The sequence below is a fragment of the Pogoniulus pusillus genome, chromosome 19 (genome assembly GCF_015220805.1).
Source record: "Pogoniulus pusillus isolate bPogPus1 chromosome 19, bPogPus1.pri, whole genome shotgun sequence".
NCBI lineage: Eukaryota > Metazoa > Chordata > Aves > Piciformes > Lybiidae > Pogoniulus > Pogoniulus pusillus.
Window position 1 is genome coordinate 12,638,723 of NC_087282.1, and position 11,990 is coordinate 12,650,712.

An 11,990-nucleotide genomic window follows, 5' to 3' on the forward strand; every position below is an offset into this window, starting at 1 on the left:
ATTGTTTTGCATCCAGTCTCTCAATACCCAGGATCCTAAACCATCTGACAATCCCTGCTGTACTCCTGCAATCTGCTTGCTTTTGATGTGAGAATCACCAACAGCTTCAAAGCAACGGTGCATAAGGACTTGCCTTAGAGAGCAAGGTGTCCTCTGCCATCACCACTGTGGCTGACATGTCTTGTTGACACATACTGAGTTAACTCAACAATCCTAGATTCATACTATCATGGAATGGTTTGGGTTGGAAGGGACCTTTAAAGTTCATCTAGTCCAACTCCTTGCAGTCGGTAGGGAGAGCAGCAACTAGAGGAGGGCACTCAGAGCCCCAGACAACCCAACCTGGAATGGTTCCAGGGATGGGGCAATATTCTTGTCCATACTAGAATATAAAAGTATACTTTTCTCTTTTCTTAAAGTTGTTGTTGTTATTAAATTGTTGATTTCTCTTTTTGGCACAAAATAAAGCTGCAGAGTAGAGCTGGGGACTTTAGAGACTGAACACAAAGAAATGCACCCATCTTTAGCTGGGGGCTCAGACACACTGTGCCCACAGGCCAAGCCAGCAGGTACACTGCAGTGAACCATCACGAGGGGTAGGATGCTTATGTTCATCCTTCAGCCTGCAGGTCCACTGAAAATTACTTTTCAGAGGGTCAGGCCCTTTGCTGTCAGAATTCTTGATGCTTTGTCCATTTGGAGGGGTGGAAGCAAACACTGGATTTGGTACATGCTGTGCTCATGCCAGTTCACTCTTTCTCTCTACTGGCAATCTTGTGAAAATCAGCTCCTACCATATTTCAAGTGAACAAGAAGGAACTGTCACTGCTTTCCAAAAGGTCATGCTGGCACCTCTAGCCCCAGTACACATCATGGGCCCTGTTCAAACCTGAACATTCCAGTCTCTCTCTAAACAACTTCTTGGTCCCTCATCCACTTGCCCCCCCACCCCTTGGACTCCCACAGCCTCTTTATTTCTGTAGGTCACTAAAAAAAGGAGCTTCTTTGCACACAAAGTTTCCAGATAGTCCAGGATCACATCAGTGATTCCCAGCACAATCCTGCCCTTGCCATGGCATTTAAAATTACAATTATTTATAAAACAACACAAAAATGTCACCATTTAAAAAACCTACTTGTTCCACAGAAGTTACTGATTAATCAACATTCCCTGTCCTTCCCCTTCCAGTAAGTGCCTTAGATAAGAACATGCTGCCCTTCCTGCTGGAAATCCTGTTGTGTCTGTGGAGACCTTGTCTTCTCCCTTCCTCTCTAAGGATCCACCAAGAAGGAAGGAAAAGTTTTTAGGTTAATGAAATCAGGTTTTCGTTCGTGTAAGAGCTACACTTCAAAAAATCAGGTGACATCTTTAAGCCAGACCTGTTGAGGTTTTTGTGATAAGCTACAGAAGAAGATGATGACATAGATGTTTCCTACCAAAATGATTAGTGGTAACACTTTGAGGAGCATCAGGGGCACACGAACCAGTTAGGTTGCACCAATATGGCACAAGTCTTGCCCCAGGAGAGGTTTAGACATGAAGAACAATTTCTTCCCCTTGAGGGTTGCCAAGGCTGCTCAGTGCAGTGGTGGAGTTCTCATTCCTGGAGGGATTTATAAGCCTTGTAGATGTAGCGCTAAGTGGCATGGTTTAGTGGTAACCTGGCAGTGCTGGCTTCATGGTTGGACTTCATAATCTTAAAGGTCTCTTTCAACCAAAAAAGTTCTGTGATTCTATGTATTGTCATGTACCTTTGGAACAAACCTAACATCCTTAAAATGCTTTGGAACAGCTTCTGCTTTCTAAGCCTGCAATTCCTCTCCAAGGTGATGAAACAACATCCTGAAATCCAGGACAGGGCAGCCTGTTTCAGTGCTCTGCCAACCTCAACGTAAAGAATTTCCTCCTTGGCTTTAAATGGAACTTCCTATGTTTAGGTTTATGCCCATTACTTCTTGTGCTGTCACTAGGGACCACTGAGGAGGGTCCACCCCCATCTTCCTGACACCCACCCCCTGGATATTTGTAAGCATTATTAAGACCCCCACTCAGCCTCCTCTTCTCCAAACTAAACAGAGCCAGACTCTTTAATCCTAATTCTTGGCTGGCAGGCTCACTGTCCATGATAACAGATGGAGCAATTTTCACAGGAGGAGAAAGTCCATTCCTGTGGGAAGTACACACTCAAAAGTTTTAGGCACTCCTCTGAACTGCTCTATACATACTGTTCCTTTTTTTCCCAGGGCAAACCGTTTAACCTCTCCACCTGTTTGTCCTCGCCTCTAAAATGAGGAAGGCAGAACTGACCTAGTTCTTATTCCAAATGTTGAACAGCCTCAAAGCCTTTTGAAGTCATTAAATAAAAGGCATTACAAAGGGACAACGTGGTGGTCCTGCCACACTGCCATGGAACACATAACAAGAGGTAAAATAGGAAATCAGGGGAAAGCTGAAATCTTTCCCAAAGCTTCTAAAAGTTAACACTCTGCCTTCAGATTCAGGTGTGCATACTGTCCTGACCATGCTACACATACTTAGGATGAAGAATCAGAGAATCATAGAATTGTTTTGGCTAGAAAAGACCTTTAAGTCCAACCATTCTCTACCTCATGTCCTTCAGCAACACATCTCTGTGGCTTTTAAACACTTCAAGGCAGAAGGGATTCAACTATCTCCCTAGGGAGACTTTCTGGTGTCTGACAACAACCCTTTCAGTGAATAATTCTCTTCTATTATCCAACTCAGATGTCCTCTGGTGCAACTTGAGTTAATTTCTTCTTGTCCACCTGTTACAAGGGAAAAGAGACCAGCCCCTTCTTGGCTTCAACCACACTTCAGAGAGTTGTAGAGAGCCAGAAGGTCTCTCCTTAGCCTGCTTTCTCCAGGGTGAACACCCCCAGTTCCCTCAGCCACTCCTCACAAGACCTGTTCCCCAGAACCAGTTGAGCTGACAAAAAAGCAGCTGCCTCTGTCATTGCTTGTAGGTGCTTTAACACCAAGATAATGGCTTAGCCTCAGTGACAAACAGACATGCAGACATGCCCTGGGTGTTTTTGTGAGGATCTGGCTCAAGTCCTTGTTCCACTTTTTCTTTTTCCTTCTCCTGAAACTATTTCACTGTAAAGCTATTAAGACTCCAAGACAGAAGGGTGGTGATGAAAAAAGCCATCTCGAGGCACGAAGGATGTAATTCAGTTTCTGGACTGAATCAGAGCAGAGTTCATGTGAATTTCCTTTGTAAGGTGGACAGGCTGCCCTGCCACAGCCCCAGTGAGACAAGGGGCACCTGATGCTCTCCTTAGGTTCAGCCACATTTGCCTCCATTTATCTCAGAATGAGACATCACTGTGGCTCCTAGAAATTCCTTTAGGGACATGTGAGTGGAATCAGGGTCTGGGTGTGACACCAGATCAATTTGTACGTGAAAGACCCTTAGTAGAGCTGGTAGTGCTTTGTAATTGGAGGAACCAAAAAAGGCAAGCCCAAGAGCCAAATTTTAACCTAAGAATGAAATAAAATCTTCTGTGTTCAAACAAAGACCTTGAAATTCCAGACAAGAGGCCACATAGATATTTACTGTGAGCCCTGAAGAGAGATGCAACATGCAAAGACTTGGTGAAGCTGCACTGGAAGCACATCAGGGGAGAAAAAATGCCAGTCTGAAGATAGAGTTTGTTCCTCTAGACATCAGCGGAAATGTTGCTGTTCTGGCAGACAGGAGCTACAGGTCTGGTGCATGGGTCAAACCTGTAGCTCACAGTCCAACACATGCCATCAGCATGCAGAGGACAGCCAGTCAGAGGCAAGGGGACAGGACTTCTTTCACTGACTCTTCAAACACAGCTAGCATTCAGCCCTGGCTACCCTGCTGCCACATCTTTCATCTCCCATGAACCAACCTGCTTGGTAAACTCAAACACTGACCTGCTGTCCCAGTTCTCCAGACACAACACAGTGGGTTGGTTGAGCCCAGAAGGCTCCCTCACCCAAGGAAGCAGGCTGAAGATGTGCCCTTGTACATGGTGGCTTGTGTCAGAAATAGTGTGGAGAGCAGGACTGGGGAAGGGACGGCCTGCTCTGTACTCAGCACTGATGATGTCACACCACAAACACTGCCTTCAGTTTTGGGGGCCTTACTTCAAGAAGGACATTAAAGCGTTGGAGTGGGTTCAGAAAAGGACAGTGAAGGAGGTGCATGGTTTAGAGCACAGATCTTGTGAGGAGCAGCTAAGGGAACTGAGGTTATTCAGCCTGGAGAAAAGGAGGCTGAGGGGAGACCTTCTGGCTCTCTACAGCTCACCAAAAGGAGGTTGAAAACAGGAGGGGGTCAGTCTTTTCTCCCAGACAAGAAGTGACAGACAAGAAGAAACAGCCTAAAGTGGCACTAGAGGAGGTTTAGGCTGGACATCAGGAACAATTCCTTCCCCAAAAGGGTTGTCACAGGCTGCCCAGGGCAGGGATAGAGTCCCTATCCCTGGAAGGGTTTCAAAGGCATAGAGATAGTGCTGAGGCACATGGTTTGGTGGTGGATTGAGCTTGATGATCTTAAAGTTCTTTCCAACCAAAATGATTCTGTGATTCCACACTGAGTGACCCAGAACTCCTGAATGCCTTCAGCATCATTCTCCTCTTTTGTACAAATGTCCTAGATCCCAGCCTAAGTTTTCATTCTCTCACGAGCTGCTCCCTCCTCTCCCACTCTCATTGATCAGACAATGGGTAGTAAAACAAGTTTTATAGGATTGCCTTTTTCCTTAAGTGGAAAGGAAGACATGACAATCCTGTCCAAGATTAAAAGCTTTTCCTGTGTATCCCTGTATTTAGCTCACAGGAGGCTGTTTTGTTTAGACTTTGGTGGGTTTTTCCAGGATGTTCTGTCTGGCACCAGGGAATCTCACTGTGGATCACGCAGTTTGGGTGCTCTGAAAGTTGAGCTGGAGCCACTGGGTTCAGACCAAGGGAGTTTTATTCCCTGCTGAAAGGATGCAGCAGATATTTATAGTGGCTCAGCACAACAACCATCCCCACCCTGTTCCCATCAGTAAACACAGAACTCAGGGCAAGTTCACCAAACAGGACCTGCCAGGAAATAAACACAGGGATCACTGACCTCAAAATACATTTTTCATAGGAATTTTGCACAGGAATGGAGTCATAGTCTGGTTTAACTCTCCAGTCCAAGTTCTGGCCAGCCTACCTGAGACAGGGGAGGGCCAGGTGAAAGGTTTGGAGCGTTGCTCACGAGGAGCAGCTAAGGGAACCAGGCTTCTTTAGACTGGAGAAGAAGATGCTGAGGGGAGGTCTCATTGTTCTCTACAAGTCCCTGAAAGGAGGTTGGATGGAGGTGAGAGTCTTTTCTCCCTGGTACCAGGTATCAGAACAAGAGGAAATGGACTGAAATTGTGCCAGAGGAGGTTTAGGTTGGAGATTCAGAAAATCTTTCCTGCAGGAGTGGTTAGGCACTGGAACAGGATGCCCAGGGAGGTGGTGGAGTCATCATTGCTGGAGGCATTCAAGAAACCTGTGGACGTGGCATTTTGGGACATGGATTAATGGCCACGGTGGTGTGGGGTTGAAGGTTGGATTTGATGATATTAGAAGTCTTTTCCATCTAAACCACTGCTATGATTCTGTCTGGAGCAGGATGAACAACAGAGAAGATGCTTGGATGAGGGTATTTGTAGACCTTGCAACAAGTAATAGCTAATTAGAGGAGTTCCCTGGACGACTTTAACTTATGGTCAAGATCACTTTGATGGACAACTCTTTGGGGCTTTTCCAGTCCAAATGATTAATAAATTATTGAGACAAAGTGACCCCAGGAACTCAGATTACATTCCTGGAGCTGGATATCCTATCAGCAGCTGGAAATCTGGCTTCTCCCAGTCAGTGTCAAAGCCTAATATTTATTTAAAGCTGGGCTTTACAGTGCTTTTTATTGTATTTAGAAGATTTTCTTTCAGTCTCAAGGAAGCTGCCAACTCCTCTTAGCCAAACATGACTCCTGGCAACCTAAATTTATTGCCTCGACAACATTCAGCACATTTCTGGGGGGACCAAATTGGGAACATATCGACTGATTCATAGATGGCTGAGCTAGCCAGCCACCAGCCAAGGTTGATAAGCTGCTCCATCCAGGCACTAGCACAAGGTTGAAGCCAAAATTAGGACAGAGCTCTAGCAAGAAAACAGAAGTAGATTCATGATGCCCAGGGGAGCCAAAGCCTGAGGCTGAGACACACAAGATGCCCACCCACGGCTGTGAACTAGAGAACTTCTCCTATTAATCCCCACCCTCATGGGAAAACAGAAGGAGGTTCAGGGAGAAATACAACTTCTGCAAAGGAGCTGAGTTGTTACAGCTCTGCTAACGCTGCCCCAGCAGCCTTCTTGTAGTTCAGTACCACTGAGCCATTGCTCATTCCAGGAACTGATCTACTCATCAACAAGCCAACAATATGGACAGTGTTGGAAGGGACTTCTGGGGATCATTCAGTCCAACCTCACTGACTAAAGCAGTCACCCACAGCAGCTTGCCCAGGATCAATGTCCAGCTGATTTTGGAATCTCTCCAGAGAAGGAGACTCCACAGCCTCTGTAGGCAGTCTGCTGCAGTGCTCCAGCTGTCTCACACCAAAGGTTCTGCTTATCTTCAAATGGAACCTTCTAAGTTGCAGTTTGTGCCTGTTGCCCCTTGTCCTGTCACTGAGCACCACTGAAAAGAGTCTGGACCCATCCTCCTGCCACCCACCCTTTTGAGCAGGGCCTGTTGTGACAGGGCAAGAGGTGATGGCTTAAGCTAAAAGAGGGAGATTCAAACCAGAGAGAAGCAACAAACGTTTGATGCTGAGGCTGGTGAGAGCCTAGCCCTAGTTGCCCAGAGACATGGTAAAAGCCCCATGCCCGGAACCATTCCAGGTCAGGTTTCTGGGGCTCTGAGCAACCTGCTCCTGTTGCAGAAGTTTCTGTTCACTGCAGGGATGTTAGACAAGATGAGATTTAAAAGCCTCTTCCAACCCAAAGCAGTTTGTGATTCTATTTATTTCCCATCTTCTGGTTCCCATTCTCCATTTTTATAGATCTATTGGCACAGAAGCTGAATGCTTCAGCAAATGAGGTTAACCTCTGACCATAAATGACTGCTCCCTCGGGAGGAAGTGGTGACAAAAAAGGAAACTGCCCCAAGTCCAGCAGAGGACAGCAAAGGCAGACAGACCACGGGTTGTACAAATTACAAAACCACCAGCCCCTGAAAGCCATACCAGGGCCAGCCATGCACATAACAACGTGTGACATGAACACACACAAGGCTGGACTCAGTCTGGCCAGAACAACCAGTCACATGCCAAGAAAAATAAGCAGCTTTCCCATTTTCCCTGGAGTTTCCTGTATAATGGCTCTCAGGGCTTCTATCACATCAAGGACAACACGTGGCAATAGACCACAGGCAGCTGAATGAGAAAATGGTCAAATCCTGCTTTTAACCATCATATCAGGCAAGAGAGAGGCAAGATAGCCCCTGGCAGCAGTGCTGTGTCCAGGATAAATCCCAGTGAATGCATAGTTGAGTGCACTATCAGTCATGACTTGTGAGTGTTGGTCCCTTCTCCCTAGTCTGAAGTGCTAGAACAAGAAGAAATCACCTCAAATTCCACCAGGGGAAGCTTAGTTTGGATATTTAGAAGGAAAAAAATCTTCCCTAAAAGAGTGGCCAAGCATTCAAACATGTTTCCCAGGGAGATGGTAGAGTCATCAATCTCTGGAGGGGCTCAAATAATGTGTAGGCATGGCACTTTGGGACATGGTTTAATGGCCAGGGTGGTGTTGGGTTGGCAGTTGAATTTGGTTATAGAAGTCTCTTCCAACCAAAACAATTCAGAGTTCCAGGACTAGGAGAACGGATTTGAAGGATGATGGTTTTCAGCCATCAAGCTGTAGCATTAGTTGGATGCTCATGAGATGAAAAGGAAATCTCCTCTAGAATTATGGCATGCGCTTAAACACAGGCTAACAATGTTAGTCTACTAACTTGTGACCATACTCTAACAACCTGTGTCAGACAGGCCATTTGTTACTCCATTATATTGTAGCCCTACAGGGGTGGACGGATAGATAGGAGGAACAGGCTGCCCAAGGCAGTTGTGGGGTCCACAAGTTTGTGAGCAGCAACTAAAAAGGAACTAAGATTGTTCAGCCTGGAGAAAAGGAATATTGGAGAAGATCTTCTGGCTCTCTACAACTCCTAGAGTGGAGGTTGGAGCCAGGTGGGGGTCAACATCTTCACCCAAGGAAGAAGTGAGAAATGCAAGAGGAAATGGCTTCAAGTTGCACCACAGAAGGTTTAGGTTGGACATGAGAACAATTTATTCCCCAGAAGGGTTGTCAAGGCCTGGCCTAGGCTATCCAGAGCAGTGGTGGAGTTGCCATCCCTGGAGATGTGGTGCTGAGTGACACGGTCTGGTGCTAGGTCAATGGTTGAACTCAGTGATCTTAAAGGTCTCTTCCAACCAAAGCAATCTCATGACTGCATAAGGCACAGACTGTGTATGGCAGCAGAGCTCTGCTGATTTTGCCAGTAGACACTAAGAGGATGCAGCTTACATATATTTAAACAATTTCACCAAAGCAGTGCTAGATTCCTACAGAACCTTGGTGGTTTCACACCTATAAAATGTTGATACCTTGCATAAAATGGGCAGAAAGTACCTTCTGACAGGCTCTTTGCTACATCTCTCTACTCATTTCCATCTGCTACTTTCTGCTACCCTTATGCATTTTGAATAGTCCCCTGCTCCTGAAATGCTGATGGGTTTTGAGACCCCTGGAAAAAAAGATGATACTGAACTGGAATAAAGGCATCAGAGGAGAGCAAGATGTCCTGAACTGTATTATCCCAGGTACACCTGCAGTATAGTTCCATGTCTCTTTGAAAAGGAGACACATCAGTCTTCAAATTCTCCACCCCAACTGTCATCACTCCTTCAACAAGAACAGTGAGAGTGATAATATTGCATATATGTTTCCTCTAGTTTGCCCCAAATCAAACCTGCTGTTCCCTGGAGCAGGGTGTTGCAGTGCATGTCAGACACAATAACACAATGGCTTGGGATGAGCCAAGGAGCAATAGTGGCATGGGACAGCATGGTAGCTAGGCATGGACACATGGCATAGCTGCCAAAAGAAGCAAAGAGGGCAAGCACAGCACTACTGGTAACACCACAAGAAAGGCTGATGGAGTAGGACAGGCTGAAGCAGGAAAGCAGCAGGGGAGCTGGTAAGGCTGGGAGATGCACAGGCTGGTGACAAAGGGAGAGCAAACAGGACACTGTGATAATCCAGTGTCACTAAAAAAGAGATGGGAGGACATGAAGGGCTTCATTGTGTGAATACAGGTCACAGAATCCCAGCATGGTGGGAGCTGGAAGGGACCTAACTGCTAGAGCAGGATGACCTAGAATAAATAACACAGGAACATGATTAGGCAGGTTTTGGATGCCTCCAGAGATGGTGACAACACAACCTCTCTGGGCAGCCTGCTCCAGTCCTCAAAGTGAAGATTTTTTCCCTTATGTGTACATGGAACCTCCTGTGTTCCAGATGAAGAAAGACAAAATGGTATGAGTGCAGCAGATGCAAGCAAGCTGAGGGGAAGATCTAAACACATGTGATGAGGCCATGGAAAGAAGAAATGAGAGGCAGAAATTCTTTTTGCCTTTGGCTGACATGAAAGTAAAGGTCAAATCCTTCCAGCTGATCTCCAGAGCTCCCTTCCAACTCCTGTAAAGAGGCTCTGCTGTCAGTGGTGGTGTTCATGCCTGTTAGCTCTCAGAAGTAGCATTCAGCAGGTGGAAACAGGAAGCTTGGTTATGAAACCTGCAGGAAAGACTCAAAGGACAATTGCTTTCCTTAGTGCTCTGGGATAACGCCTTGCAACACCCTCCTCACCCCATTGGTGCTGGCAGGACATCTCCATGGCTCATTTCCCAGAAGTCTTTTTCCTTCAGAATAAGCTGCTAGTTTCATCCTTCTGCAGGCTAAAGATGCTACCAGTAAACCCACCTTTTCACCTGCACTCTCACAGTTTACGAACCACGAGTCAGTCAGTGAAGTTTGCTCCTTTAAAAACCAGTTATGGTCCCGCAGGAATGTTCTGCGAGTGCGTGATGGTGTGGAGTAAGGGTGACACACTGTGTGGGCAGAGAGAAGTGCAGCCCCTCCCCTCCTTCCCAACTGGTTTTGAGAGATTTAGTCCTTTTCCCCCTGAAATCTGAGTCTGGGATGAGGCAAACCCAAAGAAGTCCCAGTAAAGATCTCCTTCGGACACTTCCTGTGAAATGGTCAAAGCCTCCCAGCTGAGCTTCTCCACACAGCATCACTGCTGATGCCTTCACACCAAGGGTTCTCCTCTTGGACTAAGCCAAGGGACAACAAATGTGAGGATGTCCCTGGGCTCTGCAGAAGAAGAGAAAGTTTTCTATGCCCTACCAACTGTTGCCACAAAACTATGACTAACAAGACACACAGAGCTTCAGGGCACTTGTACTGTTAGTTGCAGATATCAGTGCTGCATGGAGAAGTGGAGCAAGCCTGGCTTGAGAAGCTTAATGCTGAGAGGCAAAAAGATTAAGCAACAGTTTCGTGTTTTGGTTGTATTTTTCAAAACAAGCTGTGAGTTTAACCCTCTTCTGAAGAAAGTCCTACCTCCCACGCAACTGAAAAGGTTGAGGTGATTAGATCTTGATCCTAATTGCCAAGTGCCAGCAAGAGACTAAGACAAATACTTGTAACATGATGATAAGAGATAACAAGCAATGATAAGAGAGAGAAGCAGAGATAAGAAACACAGAAGTCAGTCTTCAGAGCCCACCTTGCTGGTTTTTTAAACCCTTCTTTTATCTACTGAAAGTTCTCACTATTGTCTCTTCTATCACTTAGAGTACAAAACCCCTGCAGGGACTTGTCATCCTTCCTGACGCCTGGAAGACAAAGAATCTCTGTACAAAAAGGCCTTGTGGCATTGCTGGGGATGTGAAGGCTTTTCAAAACAGAACTGCTGGGAGATAGCAGGTGCCTGGCCTCCAGGAAACACCAACTTGGGGGGTTCTAGCATCATTACACGGAGCAGAACTCACCTCCCATGGGGTACAAGCTTTGACGTACTGCAGCTTCAATCCTACAATCATTAAGATTCAAAAAGACCTCTAATATAAAGTCCAGCTTCTTAAGATCATCAAATTCAACATTCAGCCATCTTGCTTCCCAGGACCAGTCAGTCTCATCCACTACCATGGGAGGTAATGTTTCCTGGGAGGTGTTTAAAAGATGGAAAGATGTGGTGCTGAGGGACATGGTTTAGCACCAGACTTGGTAGAGTTACAGGATGGTTGGACTCAATGCTCTTAAAGATCTTTTCCAATCAAAACAATTCTGTGATTCTATGGTGAAATCCTTCTCCGCTGAACCCTGAAGCACATTCTCACCTTGTGAGTAAATCTAGTAACATGCCAGGATCAACTTGTTCAGGAGAACTAGGGTGCTCAAACAGCTGCTGTTACTGCAGAGCCTGGAGCAGAACTGTTACAAGGACTCTCTGTATTCAAGATATGTACTTAATCCAGTTTTATAGATGAGGAACAGAAACACAGAGAGACCAAGAGACTTTTCCAGGAACAAACAGGTTGGCTTTGGTGGAGGAGCAGGCTGAATCATGCTGTTGACCCAGCAGACAGTGCCCTCACAACTAGATCATTCCTCCATTCTAATGTTGGACATCTCACTGAGTTTAAGAGATCATTAATAGAGAAACTTGGAGAAGGAAGAGCACCAGGCTGGAAGGAAATAATCTGAGTTCATTTGGCATCATCTGACATACTCTTTATTCTGCCTCAGTGAGGCCAAAGCTGGAGTATATAGCTTTGATGCAGGGCTCCCCACTCTGAGAGGAACAGGAAATCACTGTAGAGTGTCCAGTGGAAGCTGCTGAGGGGCC